Source organism: Harpia harpyja, chromosome 5 (assembly GCF_026419915.1).
Source record: "Harpia harpyja isolate bHarHar1 chromosome 5, bHarHar1 primary haplotype, whole genome shotgun sequence".
In the NCBI taxonomy this organism is placed as follows: Eukaryota; Metazoa; Chordata; class Aves; order Accipitriformes; family Accipitridae; genus Harpia; species Harpia harpyja.
The window spans coordinates 75776721-75800759 of NC_068944.1; positions in this window are offsets into that span (position 1 = coordinate 75776721).

Sequence of the window (24039 nt, forward strand, 5' to 3'; positions counted from 1 at the left end):
CATCTTAACTACATTCATCTCAGAAGTTTTGGGAGATCTTCCTTTATAGGATTCGCAATGTGGGCTCTTGTGCTGGGCCAGTGAAAGGAGGGTTTGCTGCCTGTGCCCAGCCCAGAGTGGCAATGAGACCTGGAAGGCTGCCCATTATTTTGCATTTTAGGATCTAAGACTGGAACTGCAGACTTTTTGGTGGGATACAACTTAACTCATAATGCTAGGACTTGAGCAAGGGAAGATGGCATGTCCTGGATAAAAATTAATGATCTAATTTTCAAGCTAGAAGGACAGTACACAGCAGTGTCTGATGAACTTGTTCTGGCTCTTCTTGGTTGGTTTGGAGAATATTTCTCCAGACCCATCAGCTGTTCTAGAAATGGAATAAAGTGTAGCAGCACAGACACTGAGGAGCGAAGAGCTGTACTCTCATCCTAGCTAGCACCTTTATCCTTCTGAGTAACAGGGAAAGTACATGACCTTGCAGAGTGTGATGTAGTCTGAACATGGGAGAAAGCACCTAGATCCTGACTGTAACTGAAAAAACCACACCAAAAGATGTCAAGACACCCCATCTCATTTTGTCTGAGCTCTAAGCTGGCCAGACATAAGCAGCCTGCGTTCATAAAAATGTTGACATATCCCATCAGATATATTGTGGTGATAATGAAAATGGACAGCTTTTGGACGTGTTCAGCCTTCCTTCTGGTCACCTGCCCATGCAGGTATAGTGAGCTGTCTGCCCTACCTGTTGTGATCATACCTACTGATTGCAAATGTCTGGAGTACCTGCTGAATTACTTTCAAGGATCACCTCCTGCAAGGTCAAGAACTGTCCATCCCCACATGCAGGAAGGCAAGCAAAGGTGGCAGGAGCACTGCACCTGAGGAGGAGGAATAACTCCATGCACCAGCACGAGCTGCTGGCCGGCTGGCTGGCTGGAAAGGAGCTTTGCAAAGAAGGACCTGGGCGTCCTGGTGGATAACATGTTGTTGCACATGAGCCAGCAATGTGCCCTTGCTATAAAGAAGGCCAACATCTTATCAATGTGTATAAATACCCAGTGTGGGGAAGTAAAGAAGATGGAGCCAGACTCTTCTCAGTGGTGTCCAGTGACCAGGACAAGAGGCAATGGGCACGAATGGAAATACAGAAAATTCCTATAAAAATATGAAAAACCTTTATTTACAGGGAGGCTGGTCAAACACTGGAGCTTGTTACCGAGAAAGGTTTTGGAGTCTTCATCCTTAAGACATTCAAGTGCAATGTCAGGACATGGTGCTGAGCACCCTCCTCTAGCTGACTCTGCTTTGAGCAGGTGGTTGGACTAGCCAATCTCCAGATGACCCTGCTAACCTCAGCGACTCTGTCATACTATTAAGTCGTTTATCTTCCAATGTTGCCGCCTCCTCCTTCATCTTTCTAATGAGGAGCCTAATCCCCTATCTCCTAGAGGGATGTGATGATGGGGAAGTAAGAGGGCTCTCTGAAGGCTGGATGTATGTAGGGATGCTGACTACAAATGTGATTTTCCTGTACTTCTGAGCACATCACCAATACTCACTGGGCTTGTTTTTGCTCTCACTTTCATTGGTATAGCAACACTGGACTCTTTCTGTCAAAGCCAGCTGATCTGTACCACCCTGAGCTAAGACACAGTGACATTTATTAATTTCTTTCTATTTTCAGCTTGCTGCAGTGTGCAGTGGAGATTCTTAGCTTCACCACCATAATTGTTGGATCCCACCTTAATAACAACCCCGTTTAATGCTTGATATGGTGTTCAAAGACCCTTGTAAGCGTGGCATTGTTTATTTAAAATGTGTTTTGATAGCAAAAGTTGAGTTTACTGAGCACTGAGTAGCAACAAGAATAGCATAAAAATGGTGATCGTCTTAATACTATACATTACCTCATCAGGATTAATGTTATTATGACAAAACCTGGACAAATTAATGGGAATTAGACTGCTGCGATTTGAAATTATTATCTTCATTTTTGGGCTGAGTGAACTCTCTGCTCATGATAAAAGGTACCTGGCAATAAATATACGAGCGCTGAATAAGTCAACTGCTATTCTATTGAGGGTGATCCTGTATGGGTAGCAGATAAAGTAGATGATACTTCCAGTTTTGGGAACATGGAGTTCTCTGCTTGCTTGCATTTGTTTTCTCAGATTTTGCAGTCCTAGACATAATGTTATAACATGCCATCTGTTTTTGTTTGTTTGTTTTTATTTGCCTGTCTCTGGAGGAAACATGAACTGTCTTTGTTCAGCAATGTCCAAACCTCTCATGGCGCTCTTCCTCCTTCCCTTCTTGCAAGTCAGATGGAAGACACAGCAGTGCAAAGGCTAACTGATCCCGACCAGTCTGGAGTTCATATCAGTGACAAATTCACACAGCATACAGCCAGAGGGAACGATTGAAATTACTTCATTTAATTTGCCATAGAAGAGAAACCAGGGGCTTTCTTGGAATTCTTTATTGTTTGAACAGTACCTTAAAATTTAAGGAAACCACTTAGCCCCTGCCCAGTAATGGAAAATCCACTGCAACTTTAGTAAGTTTTGTGCTTCACTACCCTTGCAATTAAAAGTCTTAACTTCATTTCCTTTTGAACTTGCCAACATTAATTTCCTAGCTATTTGATAGATACTCTTCCCTACCCATCCACTACTGGCAACTACTAGAAAGACACATAGGAAACCAAATGATCCTTTGGCTGCCTGGTACAATCATTTTAAAATTCTTACTCAATGTTCTGCTAAACTGAAAGCACCTGTTATACAATATCTTTTCCCTTCATAGAAATTTATAGTCTCATTTTAGACTCTTTGACTTTCTTTTTGTTGAACTAAAGAGATCAAGCTCTTTCTGTTTTTCATGCAAAAGTTCATTTTGTATCATTATATCATATTGTGATTTTTGTATAATTTGCATAGCTCCTTCTTGTGCTAGGGACACGGGAACTAAACAAAGGGAAAATAATCTGAACATGTCACGCTAATATATTCTGACTTGCACAATCAAAGTTCTTATTAGCCTTTACAGCTAAAGCATGGAGAAATATATTGCAGATAATTGCAAGTTAGACTAAACATCACTTTACTCCACAGGAAATTACTAACTTCAGTGGCACTATATGTAGCGTAAGAAAACTTCCTGTAAAACAATGGCAGCATCTTCTGGCTCAATACTTATGAATTATGGGGAAGGTCTTCAAACGGTCTTAGTGGAATCCAATGCAATAGGTCAAAATTTTGCTGGCTGAAGAAATATTACCTTTGTTTTACGATTGTATAGGCAACAATAGTATAAATATGCTTCTGATGATTTTTGGTTTGTACCCTGGCAGATATGATGAAGGACAGTGCAGAAACTGCGATGGGAAGAGATGCTTGCCCCTTTTAACATGAAATTTCATAGTTCTTCTCTCAGCACATCTTTTTCTAACAGATTTATAGTGCTTGGACAAAGCTCAGGCTAGCTCTTGGAGGCCCTTCAATGTGTTTCAATCTCATTTAGGATGTTAGGTCTGTCTGGAAAATATTAAAACTTCTCAGTCAACACAAACTGCAGTGAAATCATGGGTGGGCTCAAGAGAATGCTGCTATTGTTGTTTTCATATTGCAGATGGCTCTGTTTTCCAAAATGCCCAGACAACTGGCATAGATAGCAGTAAGGTTTATTTCTGACTCCTTGCTCATAAAACTCCAAGTTGTACCAGTGCAGAATTGCTTTACATGCTCCAGTCCGCTATGGTTCAACATCTACTGAAAACCCCACAATTCCTTTCACCAGCCTGGAGCATTAATACTATGCATGTGCCATTTGGAAGCAAGTGGGTTTAGTCTGTTGCATTATACCATTATTGAAAAAGCACAGGCTGACCATACTTGCTAATGTCTTCATAACTTCCCTCAGTTTCAATTTAGTACTTGTGAACAACCAGCTAATTGGATGTGGCCAACTCAAACCATTCGAACCAGTTTCCTTGTCTGTAGAGTCATCACAAGGTGAGAGTGATTTCTGATACGTGCTCCTGTGAACAAACATCAGGCTCTTCTTGAGGGGCTCCATTTCAACCCTTGCATGGCTGGAGACTGGGAGATGGGAAGGCCGTCTCGTACAAAGTCCTTCTCTAAGTGTCCAGCTGACCGCTTGAAGAAGCAAAACAGGTCATTCAGAGGCTGGACATACCTGATGTTTCAATGATAGAGGGAAGAGTAGTAGATGCTTGAAGATGGACTGAACACTACACGCAATGGGGAGTATTAGGTTTTGGCATGCACCCTGATGCTACGGATGAAATGAAGACCATCTGCCTGGCTCATTTCCACTGCTTACCCCATCTTCACTGCATGACTCTTGGGCCCATATAGACTTTGGGCCATGACGATATTGCTGATTTGATAGGTACCTGGCTGCAACTAGCAGCCTCGGTCAAATTCATGGCAGGACAGGAGACTTCCTTGCTCATCATTATAGTGCAAATACTATGACTGGCTCTGTTAAAATGCTTACTTTGCCCAGCTTTGTTGATGTGCATGTGTGTAGGGGTATGCATGTCTGTGAATCTAAAAGTGTTGAAGTAAAATTCACTCTAGAATATCATCTTCACTCAGCAAAGCAGCGTGTCTCCCAGATACTCTGCAGCAGCACAGAAGGGTGCAAATGAGATTTGAATAGCTCACTTCTGAGTCAAACGATAATGAATACTTTTTGTAAATAAAAGGGTGCGAAAGGGTTTTTTTTGATAACACCAATAAATGCCAATATTTTTAAGAAGTTTGATTTCAGGAAAAGCTGAAGGATTTTTTTAGCATTTTTGAAATAAAACTTGTTCTGCCTTTTTTTTTTTTTTTTGTAACAGCAATTTTTGTTTAAAAGCTGAAAGATTAAATGACTAATGTCCCCCCAAGCCTTGACTGGTTAAAGCTGCAGAATACCCTCCTCATGATAACTCTCCTCAGCAATTTGAAGGGGGTCCATCCCTGCTACATGTTTCTGGTGCCTAATTGCAGGGTTTTGTTATTCTTCTAACAAACCACTCTGTGGTTTGTTAAAATAATTCTCCCTTATTCCTGCACATTGGCAATATCAGGGTGAGATGAGTCTTTCAGTCTCTTCAGTGTCTGTGGTTTGTTCTTGTTGTACCCACAATTTCTTGGTGGTGTTATACCATAGTACCAAATATATGTCTTTATTTTCACTGCCAGTTACAACAAAATACTCACAGCCCATTGTGACTCAGTCTTTTTGATTCTAACAACATAAGGGGCAATGTGAAATATTTGCTTTACCAGGAGTTTTTGGAGTGAGATTGGCTAACATTTTTTCAGCTCATTAAGATTTTCCAATAGCAACTGGTAAATACCACAAATGTGAAGTGATGACAGGATCTGCAAACCAAAAAAAACGCAAACAAAAGGCACTAATAGTCATTACATGGTGGGATTGCATTTCACACAGGAGTATTGGCACAGCATCAACAACCAGCACAAAGCACTGTGCAGCCACAGCAGAGCATGTCTCAGTCCCCACCAATAACCCGACAGGTCTCCAAACTCATTTCTGTACATTAGACTCACTGCTCTCTGTCACAAATGCATGAATAATGCATTGGTTCAGCAACGAAGTTGGCAAGCTGAGACTCATCAGGATTGGATTTCTTTCTTCTCCCCTTCCCAGAGATCAGAAGCATCAAACAAAGCTTTGTGGAAGATATTGATAGCAGGAATGGTGGGCAGAAATGACTTGATGTTCACATGGCACCCCCAGGATGCAGTGTAAAAAATCCCAAGGACATAAGCCACCCAAGAAAATGGGGTATCCAAGGGAACATGGTTCCCTGGAGGGGACCCCTTCTAAGAAAGACCTTTACCCATTTGCTTCTTAATCAAAACTAGCCACTGTAAAATTAACATGTTCTGAATACTTATTCATGCCTTTCCCTTCCTATGTCTTCCAGACAATCAGAGAAAACAGAGCTGGAAGTGACTGAGAAAATGCACAGGATCAACTATTCTGTATTATTCCATGATGGATGTTTGGACTGGTTTTAGAACATGCAATGTTTTTGGACATGCATTGTGCTATCTATCCCAGACTTTCTTTATGCTCCTATTAGAAAGGTGGATTTTTGGGGGGGTGGGGTTTTTTGGTTTTGTTTTTGTTTATTTTTTCCCCAGTGCCAAGCCTAAATTCCCTTATTTCGGTTCAAACCCATGTTTTTCACCTCAGTCAGAGTGTGGAGTAATGTATTCTCTGTCTCCTTCGTTTCTCCTTCTCTGGCAAAGAAAGTCAGTTCCTATTTTCCTCCCCCGCATGCCATGTGTCCCAAAGCACTGATCTGTATTGGTAGAGCAGAAATATAATGTCTTTTTTTTCCGCTCTCTCTTCCCTCCCGCTCCCTTTTTTTTCCCCAGTAGTCTGATGCTGCTAAATTGTCTTGACCTTATGACCAAAAAAAAGTGGTAAGAAAGTTTGGTAGAACTTCTACCCCATTTATTGGTCCTGGCTTGCAGAAAGGAGTATTCTCTTTGGAGATGTGTCTGAGGTGAGAGTTTCAAAACTGATGTCCATATGGGACTGGGGAACTCTGATTGGGGACTCAGTGTATACTTCTTTTGTTTGTGTATTTTGAAAGGTGCTGAAGAAAGAGGGAGGCCCTATTCTAGTTACCTGGCAAGTATATTGAGTGTAGCGTACCCCATCCTCTGCACCCCAGCTCCTGATGGATGTGACAAGGGTTTGCGCTGTCCGACCCTGTGTCGTTAGCACTGATGTGGCGGCAGCAGAGTTGGGGTGGCCAAAAGACCAAATCCAGAGAGGTTTCCCAGTCAGAAAGAGGATGCCTTGGCTACTTGGGGTGTCTTGGATGGCAATAAACACTTATGTTTAGGTAGTTGACTCTCATCATATGCAGCCATTTCAGGAAGAACTGAATTGCTTACTTGGCTCCTTTGATGTTCGCCACTGGTGCACATGTAGTAGACACCACTATGTAGATAGTATCATTTAAGTGCTGAAATACAGAGCTGAATCCCACCCTTGGACTACAAAAGTCTTTAAAATTTACATATAGAATGTTCTTCTAGATGCATCTTTTCCTGTAAAATGTCAAAGTTTTTTGAAAAGTGATGATTTTGACAAAATTTCGTTATTAAAGCATGAAAAATTGAGTAACTTAGAAATTATGCAACAGCTCAATTTCTCATTTGAGAAAACCTTAGGCATTACTATTCCTGACTTCAACTGTCTTAACCAGTCCTGTATGACTCCTCTTGTTAGCTGGTGGCTTTAATGGAGTTCTATTACATTTCTATTTCCTGAGCAGTCTGAGCCCTACATTGGACTTGGGTTCCTGAACTGAATGTGGTCTCCTGACTATGTTAAATGAACTGGAATTAATCATCAAGATAGACTGGCCACACAGATTTCTGATAAACAGATATTGCTTGGTTCTGCAATTACCAGTTAGGAAGCTGGGGATGAATGGTCACTGAGAGTTCAGACTGCCAGTGATAACCAGCCTAACTTCTAACGACAAGTACAGTTAGAATGCCAATTGCCTATTTAGACTACCAATGTATGTTCATCTGAGTTTACATTTTAATTTAAGAAGCATAACCAAATCCTCATTTTAAAAAGAGTGTTTTCCTATATATATATGTTAAATTTCAGTAATGAAATGAGCTAGAAATATTTCAATGCATCAAAACAAAATGGAATGACTTGATTGAGCTGAAACAATTAAGGAATGTTTCAGGCAATTAAATTTTGTGAGAAATGTCAAAAATTCGCTTTGTTTCATTTCAGTATAACAAATCTATTCTGAAGATGTCATAATTTCCACAGAATGGAAATCTCAAGTTTCTAGGAGCTTCACATTTATTGTTATTGGGTTTTAAACTCCTGTGAAAATGACTTCACATATTTATTCCAATACAGTAACTGTGAAATAAACGTATTTCTTTCAACTTGTGATTAGTTTGGCTTGTGTTTGAACTTGTCTGATGGCTATTTCCCTTTCTCCCCTTTCTTTTTAATTATATTTATTATTGTTTTTAAATTAGTCTCTGAGCTCAGAGCATCTGCTCTCCTTGGGTATGTACAGACAGCTCATAGGTCCACACTGACGCCAAATGGAGACTCAGGCATATACAGCATTCACACAGCCATGAGCATAGAAAGGTGATGTGATTCAGGCAGAGAGGTAGGAGTGTGAAAGTCTTGAAATGAGGGTACTCATCCTGACTTGTCCATCTGTCCCATTTGGGACAGGACACTGTCCCTTTTAATCACTCTAGGCCTGTGGTTTCCCAGCATCTCTCTGTTCTTTGATTGTAAATCCAAAATGAAGAGACTTTCTCTTGCAAAAAATATACAGCTCCTAGCTCTATTGTTTTTTCAATCTGAATCTGATACAGAAAATGAATTTCCTTTTGCCTTTAGATTAAGTTTGATGAATTTCAATAATATGGTATAGTATGGAAATCTCATAACTATATTGTCTTACTGAGTTGGCATTTAATAAACAAAAGCAAAGTGTGAATCTCCTGATTATTGTTAATCCTTTTCTTCTCCTGTGAATAACAAGTTCTTTATAGAATGACAAAGAAATTCTTACGACTGAGCGTTAATCACCGAAGGCTGTAGAAAACAATCACTGCTGGATTTTCAATAAACTGCCTCCTGGTTAGAAGCAAAATAAAGTTCAGGGTATGCTGGAAAGGAAATTCCCCATGTCCCTTAATGTCAAAGAGAGCAGGGCAGAACTGTCTTCTGCAGAAAACATAATAATGTTGATGCTTGGATAAATATTTGTAGCTGTTTCTGGATTAATAGCAAGACTTTAAGGAACTCCCAGTAAAAGCTGTACACAACTATTTTGCAGGAGCAAAGAGTAGGATATTTTGTGGGGAATTTGTTCCAAAGACAGGTAATTGAGATAGATAGAGAAATATCCTTGAACTGAAACTGATTCTAACATTTTGTTCTCCAGAAATGTATTTAAGCATACGTTTTGCTCTGAGCATGCAAACATTGCCACTGAAGTCACTGAAAATGACCCTAAAGCTAAGCCAAGCCATGGTGAATTGAGTTTCTTCTCTGTTTTAAAACCATGGTTATTAAGCAGTTAACAGTACTGTTGCTGTAGCTTCTCTTTTGCTAAGATAGACTAATAAACATGACATTTTTAATGTATAATTTGCATAATGCTTCTGTTAATTTGTTATTTTCATTATGGCAACAGAATGAAAACGACATATTACGCCCATAAAAAATATACATCAGTGCTAATCCCTGTAGTCATTATACTGTTAACTGAATTGCATCTTTTGCATGGTCATTATTATTGTTTATAAAGCCCCTTGATAAGGGCTCAGCGCAATGCAACGGGGAAGTTTCCTGATTTATCAAAGAAAGAATGAACTACTAAAATGAAGGAGAAAATCAAGAGGGAGGGGAATTGGGAGCCAAAACACAAACTGAAGAATATGCTTCAATCCAGAGCAACAAATGGGCTTGCCTAGAAGTGAGATTTTTTGTAACAGCCGTTTGCTCTCTGAATGTGACATCTACTCAGTTTAACCCCATTGTGTCAGGTGCCTCACATACATATGGTATAGGATAAACCATTGTCCCATGACATCCCAGTGCAAAAGAATTATGCAGTGTGATCATTACAGGAAGAAAGGATCAATTTTTATGTACAGAGAGCTGTGGAGGAAGCTGGCCTAATGCTTATGGTGTTGTCCTACAAGGATGCCCATTCAGCTCTCTGCTCTGTAGAAATTTCTTGCCTGGCCTTAGAAAAGTCACGTTGTATCCTTACTTGCCAGCTATGGCACACAGCTTGTGTGTTTCAAAGGCAGAACATAAAAATGCATAGCAGACAACTAAGGAATAACATTCCTGGGTAGAAAATTCATGGTTTCACTCATCTCTGTATTATGAAGGTCAGTGTGTATTTTATTTTAGCTGTATTTATGTGTCTACATGTGGATATCTGGCACAATTATTGGTGCCCTGAGTTATTCCATAGCTCCGTATGGGGCTGGTAGAAATGACACAGGATTAATGGAAGACTTGTGGATGGAGTGATGCACTTCAGTCATAAGAGAGAAATAGCAATATGTTTATTGATATAAAACAGCGATTTAACAAAGTTTCATGGTAAATGCAACAGTGGTTTAACAAGATTCGATGGCAAGGTTTGCTTGATGTTTACTACATAGAGGACAGGGTCAGACAAAACTTGCAGGAAGACCCTCCCATTGAGTCATGAGGTTCAGAAAGGACCCCCCTTGCGTTCTAAACTCCTTCTCAGAGGGGAGTTTAGGTGCGGCTGGATCCCGACTTAGTTCCAGACTTGGTCAACGGTTTATGTCTAAAGGATTATATGTGCACAATCAATCCTTTATATCACTTAGCTAAGATTTCAAGGTTTAGAATGCTATTAATCATTTACTGAGAATCTGTTGCGGCAAGGACTTTCTCAACCTCGAGAGGTAACCTTGAGAGACGTTCCTACTCAAGGGGAGATCCTGGCGTGCAGCTCGCTGCCGTGCAGGAGAGCTCAATGGGTCCTGGTCTGTCCATTATTTATGGAGTAAGATAATTGACTCATAGTCATATTTGCATACTGACTACAGGTGTTAGCTTCTTCCAAATTTGGCTTGAGTCAGACATCGACCAGTACTGTGGTTAGGTGGGGGCATTGTTCAAATTAACCCTTGGCTTTTGTGTAGTTATCTGTCTCCCCCAAAATCCACTTTGAGCTGGAGGAAGCCATCATGACCAGATGCATCCACTACAACCACCACTGGTGGTTATCACTTGAGCAGGGTTACGGGAAATGCAGATCAGGTTGTGGGAAGGGAGCACGCTGCCACAGACTCATACCTTCTGAGTGGCAGCTAGAGGCTGAACGAGATACCCCAGGGCATCTCAAGGCCTCCATGTAGGCAGCTGAATCCATCTGCAGGCTCTGCTGAGAGTATTATCCACATCTTCAGGAGCTATAAGGGGTGTTTGGATGCCTAGTGCACGTTGCAACACCAGTACACTGACATCTGTAACATCTTAGGTGTTATAATCTCAAATTGTGGGTGCAATTCAGTTACTTAAACAGAAGAATTGATTGGCATTTTAGAAACCGCGGTGTATCTGAGAATTTAGTTCAGAGTCAACTGATATGACACAGACGTACAGGAGCACCATGGTATTTTGGCCCAGGAGCTTGCAGCTAGGAGGCTTATGTTAGTGTCATCTCAAATGGCATTAGGTGCTTGTATGTGGGCAATCAGACTGGACCTTATGGGTCTACTCTAATGTTGCTCTGTTATAATCTTGACTCTGATTGGGTATAAGGAAAGTGGTTGCATGGGTGGAGGATGCTTTGTGGAAAATGAATAATCATTGCCTGTATTCTGCAGACAATAACTGAGGCACAGGAAAATCTAAAATTAGGTGATACACCCAGCTAGTAAAAATGGCAAAGACTTCAGTGAGTGGCAGTTAGTATAGTCCTCAGGAAGGAGAGAATGACAGTATTAAAAGAAAAGCTATGTGAAGGATGGGGTCAGTTACCATGATGTTAAGCAAGAGGATTCATTGCCATGAAAAACTGAGAGAATAGGTATCATCTAGCATAGGAAAGATATGATAACAGTACTACAGTGCAAAAGTTGAAAGAAGGGAGGGAACAATCTGTACACTGTGTTCCTCATAAGCAGGTCATGAAATAAGAAGTGTTACTGCAACAAGGGTGTTTTGGATTAGACACTGGGAAAGAAAATTTTGACATTAAGCATTGAGAAATGCTGGAATAAATTGCCTGAGTTAAATGCGGACTCTGTGCCAGAAAGCTTTATAAATGGGATGGGTAAACATCTGGAAAGAATGACCTAGGGATGGGGAATTAGGCTACTACATGATTTCTTGATGTCCTGCCAGCCCTAATTTTTGATAATTCAATGCTAAATTATCATTACCAATGCCTAGACAGACAGATAGAAAAGGCTACAAGTGACCCTCTTCTTCCCACCTCCCTTTCTACCCTCTTATGGTTCCTTGGTGCCAAACTTTCATAATTTTAAGTTTTTCTGTTTGCTGTTCTGTAATGCATGTCACTCTCTCCCTCTCTCTCTTCCTTTATAATTCATCCATCACCACTGTAGCTATCTAAATGTCCCTCATCTATAAACATCATGCATGATTACACATCCCTTATAACCTCCTCTGTCTGCTCCCCGCCCTGCACAGACTCACACAGTGCCTACTGAATAGTGCCATTAGTTACTGAATATTCACAGCAGTGTTGCTGTTTGAGGTAACACTCTTACTTTCTCCTGCACAGTATCACCAGCTGCCTTACAGCCCTTTCTCACAGGGAAAGCAAAACTGTGCCATTCTCTCATCTCATTCTCAAATGTAAAATAGTTAAGTACTATAGGAAGCTATTTCTTTATTGCTTTTGTGCTTCTGTCCCTTTAGCCACCTACACAGCTGCCAGGTGATATAAGACTCTGACAGACAAGTTGAGATAAATCTTGCTGCAGTGACGTGAGATGCAGCCACCTGCTGCCAGGGACTATCACACTTCCAGGATGGAGGAGGCAGAGGGATGCAGGGATCTGGACACGGGTCACTGAGCTCACAGCCTGACTTATTTGACTAAAGTGCCCACAAAGGTGCAGTGGCACAATAAACCTGGCTTGGACTGATGTATCTGTGGCCTGATGGTGCTGCTCAGCTGAGGAGCAGTAGCATCTAGTAGTGAGGAAGGGATTATAGCTGGGTGTAATCTAGGCTTGTAACCTAACAAGGTCAGGACACAGGCCATTATCTGCTGGCTTCACCAACAGATAACGACCTTTTGGATTTTTCACATGGTGATGACCTTGAAGGTAGTAATGCCATAAATGACCAGCAAAAATGTATCAGAGATCTCAGAGGCAGGGAGATTTGAGATAATTGTTTGGGGAGACAGAGATAGCAGGAGGGACTTTTTTAGTGTATTGTGTTGGAAAATGTCAGTTTTATATGTCTGAGTTCGTTATGTTTCTTGAAAAGAGGCTGCTCAGATGGGCCATCTGGAAAAAGAAGAGCCTGCTCTTTCCTTTGGACTGCTACTGAACCCACTCTTGGCAAAAGGCAGTGAACACATGGTGCAACAGGTTAGGAAATCTCAGCATAGAGTTGAAGACCTGCAGACATGCAGACTACAGAGACACCGAGAGGTAACCAGGAGGTTGGGACAGGTCTCAGGGAGGACAAGTACTTGCTAAAGGGGAGGCATGAATGGGTAGGGTTTGATCCTGCTCAGAAATTCACTGAGTTAATTAAAGGGCATGCAAGGACACAGTGGGTAAATGAGTGCTGTGTAGAAACATTTTAATAGATTTTCCGTCTGACAAAGATATAATGCTTTTTAATAACAGTTGTGTCACTAGCCAGGGTAAAATCCTACTAGTGTGAAGGTAGCTGGGCAATGTGTGGACATGTGCAAGGAATTGAGTTACCTCAGCTTAACAATTATTTCTCATGAGCTGAATGTTGTTAATGACTGAATGCATGAGCCTCACCTGCTGTGAGTGCAGAGTGAAAAGTTTTGATTCAAACAGCTACAAAATGTTTCCCTTGGCACTTAGACTTGGACAGGAGAAGTATGTTTTCATTTGATGGTATAGGCCTAGAAGATTGCTTTTATCAAGAAAGCTCTAGGATTTTCTTACCCTTAAATAGTTCTCATGGCTGCTGCATCAGCAATGCTCCCTGGATCCCATAATCCTGACCTGGACTGTGAATGTTATAGAGCATATGACATGAACTGGAGCAGTACGGCACACTGGATAATGCTGACAGGAATTGTAGGGTTTGTAGTCCTGTCCTAGCCTTGCTAGTCTATTTACATTCAGTAATTTTTCCTGTCCTAATATACACTAAAAAAGCCTATTCTGATAGTTCCCAAATATTGCATCTGCAGAGAAGAGGAACTTGCCTTGCCTACATAGTGCCAATATAATTGCATTTGGATAGGTGCCACAACCAGAGTGAATCATGGGACTGGTTGTATCAATCTACAAATGCTAATACATCCACAGCTGCCATGGTTCTTTTGCTTGGTGTAAGTGACCTCCTGTGTTGACATGATTGAATGTGTCCACTCTTTTTAGATATGTCCACACTGCAAAATGCCTGAACTAGCCTTAATGAAGCATGTTTAAGTTCCTGAACAGGTCTTTGCATGGCACTACCCAGCCTGGTCTCCGTGAATCCCAGTGAAGCATGATGCTGATGTCATTTTTCTCCTGCCACCAGCACTAGAGTTGGCCAGCATGACAGCATGTTGTCTGCATGGCAGCATGTTGGTAAATGCATTAATAAAACACTGTGCTTCTATTGATATTCCAGTAAAGCCCTTATGCAAGGAGGAGGCACTGATATATTCACGGTATAATATCTTCCTCCTCCTCAGGGCTGGTTTACTATAATTATTTTGAGAATAAAAAAAAATACAGTTTCCAAGTTAGTTATTCAAGAGGAGTTGAGGAAGAGGGGACAAGACAGGCTCAGCACATAACTAGGCAAGTGTGGAAGACATTTGAGGTTGATTAGAAATCAATTCCAAAGCAATTCTGCAAAGGAAAAATACCATCTTAACTGTGTCATGTACCCCACAACCACCTCCCCTCTGAGTAACTCTGTCTATATACTCTCCCTTAATTGGTTTAAATGGCCTTTGCTCCTTTATTTTCTAAGCTGAGGTTCATGTCTTGCAAGAACTGGTTGTGTTTCTTTTGCTCATTACATTAACTGCTGAGTTGGAAGAATTAATTAGTTGATTATGATAAAGTCTAATTACTGTTTGCAGTTGGATTAATTAACCGAATTCCCAGAGATCCCTTCTACTCCCTAGCTGTTCCAGTGTAAGAAAGAAGATGCATCCTAAGGGGTAATGACTTGGTAAACTACTTAATAAGCAGCATCTGCAACAGACACCTTTCCAAAACTCAAACATTGGAATTCAGTCCTTGGACATACTTTGAAAACTTGTCATTGAGTAGGACAAATGGGAGGATGGAAGAAAATATTCACATAATGAAGCTGCATAACTGATGTGAAAAACTCTGTGGTTGAGACCCAGTTTTCATGTGTGGAAGAAGACCTGCTCCAACAAAAATGTCTGGGCAACACTGTGCAAAAAAACAACAAAAAAGCAAGACAGAAAAGCACATGGTCTCATTGCCACCCATTGGGCTGGCACAAAGAAACTGTGTAGGTCTGACATGAACAGAAAGACAGGCTCTGTAGTTGCCTAGAGCAAGCATCATCAAAAATGTGTCCATGTCTTCATCAGTCTCCCTCAGGTATGTCATTGTCAGTCCATCTTCATTGCTGGTAGTCATGGGACATAATCTGAAGAGTGATCATGTTCTGTAATACCATAAAATGAGCATATTTCTAGGGCCAATGATTTTGGTCGTGACTGCACTAATGGCTTATGTGTGTGCATAAGTGTATTTGCAGCGTGTGAACAAGATATATAACAGATTGGTTTATATGTTATAAGAGATACTGAAGTATATAAATTTCTTCCATACCAGTAAATTAATCAGTGCAAGTAAATGTTCTCAGACACTGGCACTTGCTTTGCTCTGGCCTATGGAGTCACCTCTCAAAAAGTTTCTGAGACAGTTTAGGGGTTGGCATGGCCAATGATCATCTGTAACAGGCAGTTGGACATGGTCACAGTGTTTCACAGAGTACACCAGCTTTTTATGGACAAGGTGACAGAGAATGGCCTGTTGTATGTTTAATTTATCACTGTAGAAGTAGCCATGGTCTCTGTAAAGGTAGCTCCACTAAAGAGCCTTTGCCTTCAAACTACAGACAACTTCTTCCTTTCTTACTTCCTTCATTCTCAAATGTATTGCAGCTTTTTTGGCTGTTCAAAGAAAGGAAACTAAGTATCAGTTCCCATGTTGGGTTTATCTCCTATCTTTAAACTGCTGAAGGTGGGAGAGGTAGACCTCAGGAGGATAAAACAGCATTTGGTCCACAGTTGCATCTCCTACTGCTGAGATGTTCCAGGACGGCAAGGAGTAAACTGAGCAAGAGAGGAGGCTTGTTAAGCCTATTGCCTAATATTTCTGCACTATCTGACTGTACTTTGACACAAGAAATATTTGATATCTGCCTGGCAGAAAAGCGGCATGTGGAAAAGTGGTATTCAGTTAGAGATTAAGGAAACTAAATCTAGAACCCTAAGTGTATATGTCTACCTGTGTACTGGGTATCTAAGATTTCATTCTAGTCAGTGGATACTTAGTAGAAACCTATGGAACAATTCAACTGACCAGGCAGGAGGAGCTTGATTGAATTGCCCATAGGTAGGCAACTGGTGTGGTTTGAGTTGTCCTAGGGTATCTCAAGGCATTCAAACTTATTTGGAAGATATGACTCAGGGTATGCTCCATACCCTTCTGGAGAATCAGCTGGAATCTGGGTGGATGTATTCTAGGGCATTGCAAACATCACTACTCACCTACGCATGGGCAACCAAACCAAGCTGTTGGCATCCGGCTAAAGAGAAGCTGAGCAATGCAACTGACACCAGTGGGACGTTAGACCCTGAGTGCTCGTGGAGTTATGCACCTTTACGTGTCTTAGTCTCAGCTGGAATCCCATCCAAAATGCTGAGGTCTGGAGTATGACTTCATTGGGAAACAAATTTTGTTCTTAACTTGAATTTACTTTGGACTCAGAGTTAGGAAGTGGTACCCTTGGTTGGGTTTTGAGTTTGTAGTAGCATCTAGAAGAATCATAGGAGTATGGTCCTTCTAAACTTACAATCACAAATTGCCCCACCTTAGTGAGCTGGAAATACGTATATGATACTTTGCACAGTGCTTCTTAATGTGGTTGGCCAGTAGATGCAATGTGAAAGTCCAACTGTGATGGCAGTAAACACAGTTTGTTGCCCAGCAGTAGAGCATAAAAGACGGGAAGACCTTCTGCAAAACTGTAAGTAAATGCATTAAGTGTACACTGGCATCCAGCAAAGTCAGATGCCAGAAGAAGTGTTTTGGGATGTTGCCAAAACTGTTCCATTCAAAGCACAAATTGTACACGACAAAACCAGTTATATGTAATGACAAAACCAAGTTCTGTTGAGAATGGGATAGCTGAATGCTTTTTTCACTGTGAAGTTCTTTTTCCACGACCAACCCCAATAATTTCAGCTCAGCAGTACAAAAATTCAAGGCTCTCCCACAGCTACTGTTCACATGCTACTGTCTGGCAAGCTGGCTTCCTTTCTGATTGATTTTCTTTATTGTCCAATTGAAATCTGTAAGTAAACTTCCCAGCAGCACACCGTGGAAAGAAATGTGAATTGGATAATACTATAGATTATAGGATATGCAGTAAAGTGAATGGACAGTGGAGACAACATCTGGAAGTAAACATGAAGAATTTCATTGTGCTAGGTGAAGGCTGTGAGTCACCACACAGCTGCATACAAAATACAGGGAAGAGGCAACAGTTTTGTGGGAAGCAGATATATGCCAGAAAATAGGAGAACATGAGAGAAAAAACTGTAGAATGGTACTTTGTGAGGTTAACCTAAATCCTATACAGATCCTCCCGTGGAGGCATCTCACAGCTCTTTCTCACCTGTGAACCAAAGAAACAGAGCGGTGCGTATCAGAGCTGGCCTTGAACGCAGGCAGCGAAACCCTGGGTGGAGGGGAGTAGGTTGCAGAGCCTGGTGGTGTGCTTGGGACTGACACATGGCAGACACTTTCAGCTAGGTGGGACGAAGGCCACAATAGAATCTGGGCTTTCTAAAAGCTGCACTTTACATAGAGCATAAGCTACAGGATAAGGGTGCAAATGAAAGTCCCTACCTTGACTTAGGCAGCAGAAGAGACCTGAGTGGGAATTCGTGCCACCTAATCACAATGATCTAAATGCCAAGTTCCTTTTCCAAGCTGGGAGTCCAAGCTACATCGCTAGTAAAAAAAGGAGTGATTCATCCCATCCCCGGAAAGGTTAAAGATATTATGCCTTTAATGTGCCTTTCCTTTCACTGTAGCAGGAGCCATTCTGATTATTTAGAACTAGACATCTTAAATCTGGTTGGAAAAAGTTATGTGACGTGTGTCCCACCTACCAGGGCAAGATGGTCACAGTGGCCGTTTCTGGCCTGAAAATGCCTTCTGAATACTAAAGATATAAAACCTGCTTTGACTTTATGGGTGATTTCAAAGCAACTTCAAATCCGGACCATTCAAATCAATTTGAATGACATCAGTGCAGACAGGATTATGCTCTGTATCTCAGTAATTTGCTCTGCTAATTTGTCCCTGCAGTAGAAGATCGCTCTAGCATGTTGGAAGCAAACATATTGCAATTCAGGCTGTTCTTAATAGCAGTTCAAAAACCTCTACTCTCATTGTTTTGTTTGATTGGTCATTTTTGTATATTTACAACTAGGGATGCATGATGCTTCACAGATGATTATATTTCTGAACAAAATCCTGACAATAACTAATATGCAGGATGTTTTTATTTCTTTGCTGTTCAAGATCCTACAAAATAATAAAATGGTTTTTTTCTTACAATGAAAACCAAAAGATTTTCAATCATATATGATACATAAAAAGAAAAGAAATCTTTTTCAGTAGAAGAAAACTGTACCCAACATGTAATGTTCTGGTTGAATTAAGAAGAGAGAAGCAGACACAGCATTTCTGATAAAGAACCCGATTCTGTAGAACTGCTGAAAAGAAGAAAAGAACCTTTTATAAAGAATTTTTTTGTTGTTCTTTTATTATAGAAATGAGATTAAAAGAAAGGGATGAAGAGCAGATATTTTATATTTTAATTTTGTTAAATGTTGTCAGTAAAAATGGAACTTCAAAGACTACTTTCAGTCTCTGATTTGCTGTGTGGATTTCTGTTTTAAAGTTAATTCTTTACAGGTTCCTTCCTTCAGCACACAAACGTTTCTCTGTTCAATGAAGTGCGGATTTCCACACCTACTTTTTTAGTATTTAGAACATTCTAGTTATATAAAATAAGGACATTTTATTTATATTTGTCTACAATGTCTAGAGAAATTGTATCTTAAACTGCCTAGTTTAAGATATGTCCACAATGTAATTCTGAGCATAGATCCCAGATTTCTTATACTCCTTAACGCTGATTACAGCAGCAAAATACAAGTTCACAACTTCCTTGTCCTGATGTTCCCAGTTTGCTTCTTTCCCTTCTATTTGCAGAAGGCTGGGCCAGGGCTGAACTGGGTTGCTTAGACCATCTCCTGCAAGGTAGGAGAAGTCAGGACTGACTATTTTATTGGGACTCAGTGCACATCTTTCTTGGAGGAGTTTCTGCTGCCAAGCATCCGTCAGTGATGATCGGTGGTTGTCTGTGGCTTGGATTAGTTCGGTGCCATTTTTTTTAGGACAGTATATCTATGCTGACACTGCTGCTGTTGAAATGAATGAGTATTCTTCCAACACCTTACTGGAAGCAGGAACCACTCCAGGCATGATCTTTCACCCTAGGACAGTAGCGACGCAGCTCTCTCTTAGCTTACAGGGTAATTTTCATCCTAAAAGATTTGATGATCAAAAAGTCAGCTTTTCCCAGACTGACTCACGGTGAAGCTGAGGAGGTGAGTACCACCTGGTCCCATCAGAATCTGCCTCCTATAATCAGGAGAAGCACCCCAGAACAAACAAGTCTCCTACAGATGCTTCTCCAAGGCTAAGAGCATGCTCTCCTCCTTGCCTCTCATTGCAATCCTTTGCTTGAGACCACAGCTTTCCACCAAGCGAGAGGCAGATATTGAAACCCAAGCACTCACAGGCGGTCGGTATCTCCCCGTCATTGGCATGTGGTGCTAATCCAGTCTGATGCCGCTGCTGGCATCGATAAAGAATTACTGTGGTGGGTGTGAAAGTTAATCGCATACTAAAGTGCGGCTTGTTGCTTAAACATCCAGAACTCTCCACCACATTCAATATTTAGCAGAGAATTACCGTACCTGACAGATGTACCAAATGAATAGAGTAATCATTTCCTTTTGTAGAAAGATGGTTTAAATGAAGCAGATTTTGCTGCTTTGTCTGAAAAGTATGAAAATACTCTATTAACATACCCAGTGCTGAAGGAGATAGTTAATAGATGCAGGCCAAAAGGTACCTTTGGGTCTGTAGCTCTTTTTTTTTTTTTTTTTAATAGCTATGTTTTCTGTCTGGGAATGTTTATCTTTATGTGCTCCTGGAAATCATCATATTCTGAAAAGAGCTAGTTGCACAGGAGGCGGAGTCTGGGACATTTTCAGTTTTCTTGAATGAAAAATGCAGCTAGGCTGGTAGTGGTAGTTTTCAGGGCAGGGAAATGATTGTATCATAACTATGGGGAAAAAAATACAAGGAATAATTTGTATGGACCTGAGTCTGGTACCTTCCAAGGCAAAAATATGACAGAATCATGATCAATAATTGCAAGGCTTCAGGTCAGTCCTGTCTAGGACAGCTTTTGTGAAGCACCTGCAGGTCATCACAGGATATTAATGACATTTTTTTCCTCTGTAGCTCTTTTGAAAATAAAGCATTTGATATAAGGGAAATTCATCTGCATTACAGGGTTCTTCCCTCTACCCCCTTTCCACTTTGGTTGCTTGCCACTGGCTGCCAGACACTTTTCTTTAAATCCCTTAATGGCTGTGAATGGAAACATAGCTGTGTGGCTTCGATGCCACCCAAAACTTGAGTTCATTCTTCATCTGTGACACAGATTCTGGGTGACATTAATCTCCCCCTGAGCATCCACTGGCCTTTTATCCCGCCTGCATTAAATGCAAGTCTTAGGAACAGGGGTCTTTCCCACAGTATGTGTGCTTTTATGTATGTAATTGCAAACACAGAACATCTAGCATAATACATCCCTAGTCTTGGCTGGGGCCTCAAGCTGTTATTGTAGCACAGAAAAAGAGGGAAAAAGACAAATGTTTGGCTAAACAGTCAAATGAATGGAGGTAAAGAAAATCATGACTGAGGAGGATGGGTTGGAATAATGGGATTGGTTTAATTATGAAAGAGAGGACTGAAAGGACGGGCAATTCTCTACACTCCAATTAGGACAAAAAGATTTTACTCAGTCTTTAGGAAAAAAAAAATTCTATTGGGAAGAATAGCAAAAAAATTGACTCCCTGTGGAAGCAACACTTGGACTATCCATCACTGCCCATTTTTAGTCACAGGTTATCAAATACCTTGAGAAATGGTGCAGGTGTCAGTAGTGGCTTGAGAGTGGATTAGGGCTGTGGACCAACTGTCAGGAGTTAACAGCTTATGTTTTAATACCTTCTTGCTGGTCAGTGAAATATTGAGCTCTCAGATGAACCTGCCTAAGTGCAGGAGGATGGCCAGTGTTCCTTAAATTAGCAGACAAGGGCCTAGGAGGTATCACAAGGATTCAAAGGAGTTTGTGAAATGTTGGGAAAGGTAGTATTAGGTGAAAAATTCTCCATCCTTCACGGCAAGGCAGTGAGCCAGCAAAGTGCTGGCTACCTAATTGCTGGCAAAACCTCACTTTCTCAAAGGAGGGATGTTTTCAGCTGCAGTTATTTGTTACAGACACCTCTCAGCCCCCACTTTAAGGAGCAAAGATGCTGCTGACATGGGAAAGGAAATATCGAGGGAGGGGAAGGTGTCAGCAGTCGTGGAGAAGAATATCTCTGGAGGTATCCCCTATCCTTAATTTGTCTAAGCTGTATCAGTGAGCTTCACGCACAGAGATTTGCAAAGCCCTGTTTAGTATGGTATGGCTGTACTGAGCAAATAAGCCGAACTGAGAATGCGGGAAAAAAATAATAACCGGAGTTATAGCTGATAGCAGGACTAGATAACCTCCCATGTAAGGGTGCTTCTTGTTATATTCCTTATGCCTCAGGGAAATCTTGTAGGGTAGATTAGTAGTAATTTTCACTACTAATTTTCAAATAAATACATTTCAGTAATGTTAATGAGAATTCAATTTTCTTAACCAGTTACAGAAGCTGAATCGAAGAGAGTTCCAATGACCCAGGCTCATCCTGCCTTGGATCGTACGAGACACTGCACGGGTTGGGGTGAAGACCATGCCCTTGTGTCAGGCTGCACATCCCCATGCAGGAGCTGGGACGCTGGTGGGACGGAACCACTGTCCCCTGCTCCTGGCTCACAATAGTTCCCATGGCAGCAGTCCGAGAGCGGAACTCAGGGAAATGACCACATGTTGATGGAAATTTTTGCTTGATTAAAAAAATACTTTATCAGAAATACTAGTCCTAGCCAAACTTGGTGTCCAGTCATCATAGGATATCAGTCAGCCCATCTCTTTTTCTTGTTTGCAGTGTTAGTTGCATGATGGCAACTGAAGGCTGCAGATAAGGACTCCATTTCCTCACCCCACTAGCTCTGGATGAGATTTCAGGTGCAGCACCTTTTGCTGGTGTTCTGCTCTAGGCTTCCCAAGTATCATCCTCAAGCCCAAGCTTTTGTTGCAAGATGAGAAATGAGCACATTCAGCTGGGAATATAGCCCAGGCCACTGCTGTTCTGAACTGAGTTTAATCTTGTTGCTCAGAAATGAAGAATTCTTCCACTTTTTACAATGAAACACTTCTGAAGTGAAATCCTCCCACCATCTAAGATAGCAGAGTTGTTTGGGCCAGGTTCTGATGGATGTGATGATGTGAAAACATCTAGTGGGTTAAGAGACATCTTATACTGTGTCTGTGGTGCAGTTCTTCTGCCTTCACATTGATGTTATGGAGAGCAGAGCCCGGCTCTTTCGATCTGTTCATCTATAATAAATCATGCAAGCTATCCAACCCAGATTTTTCTTCTCATTGCTTCTATATAGATCAAACCTCATGCTATGTATACTGCCAGCACATTACAGAATTATCTGAAATTTATTTAACCTCTGATTCACTAATCTTACCTAAAACTTAAATACACATGGAACTAACCATTCCTGTCACTTTCCCACTCACTCAACACACGTAAGGCTGATTTATTGTTGCTCCAAATTTATCACCTTGCAAATAATTTGATCTTCCTCAACCTCCATAGAGACCTTCCCTACCAATTAATATTTAACATAAATGTTTTATGAGACCTGAATTAGAAGAGGATGTCAAATCTTGTTTTAAGTATTACAAACCACTTCTTAGAAGTTTTTATCCGAAGGTAACAGGTGGGTATGAAGGAAATACGTAGCTCCCCATTACTGTGAAACGAGACAGATTGCTCCAAAATGACCCTTTGAAAGTCAGCATGTTTAGTCTAAATTGAAAATCCTTAAATGCACTGGGGTTGCTAATTGTTCATGGCAAGGCTGCTAAATATGTAAATTTCTAATTAAAATATAAATTAATCCTCACAAACGAATACCTGCTATCTGCAGAATGATGAGCAAAAGTTTTATGCCACTAATTAATGTTATCGCCTTTTAGCTTTATTTACATAAGTATATAATTCATGCTGCTTTCCTTTTTCTGATATGTAGCAGTTAATTTTTTTTTTTTTTGTGGTATCACTCTAAAATAATTACTGTCCTTTTGAACCTTCCCTGTGTATTTTAGGCTTTTTGGGCTGCCTTTTAACATATTTGTAAGTTAATTGAAGGTATTTTTCCATTATTAACTCTATACTTGATGTCATAGCGTAGGAGGAAAAAGAGTCAGGAATTGCTTTGAAACATTCCGAAATAAAAAAAAGTCAATACTCATTATATTCAGAGTCTTGATGGATTAGATAATTATTTACCATTCCCAGCTTTGATTTTTTTATAGGACAGTTGAATAGAATATAACTGTTGTATTAAAAGATTATAAAGTTCTTTATGGATTAATAAAGCATTATGAATGCACTGGCATTCACCTCATAGGTATGAATATGTATAATGACATTGTCTGCACGTCAGGCTGGTTTTCTAAGGGAAAATATGACTTTTTGTCCTATTGTGT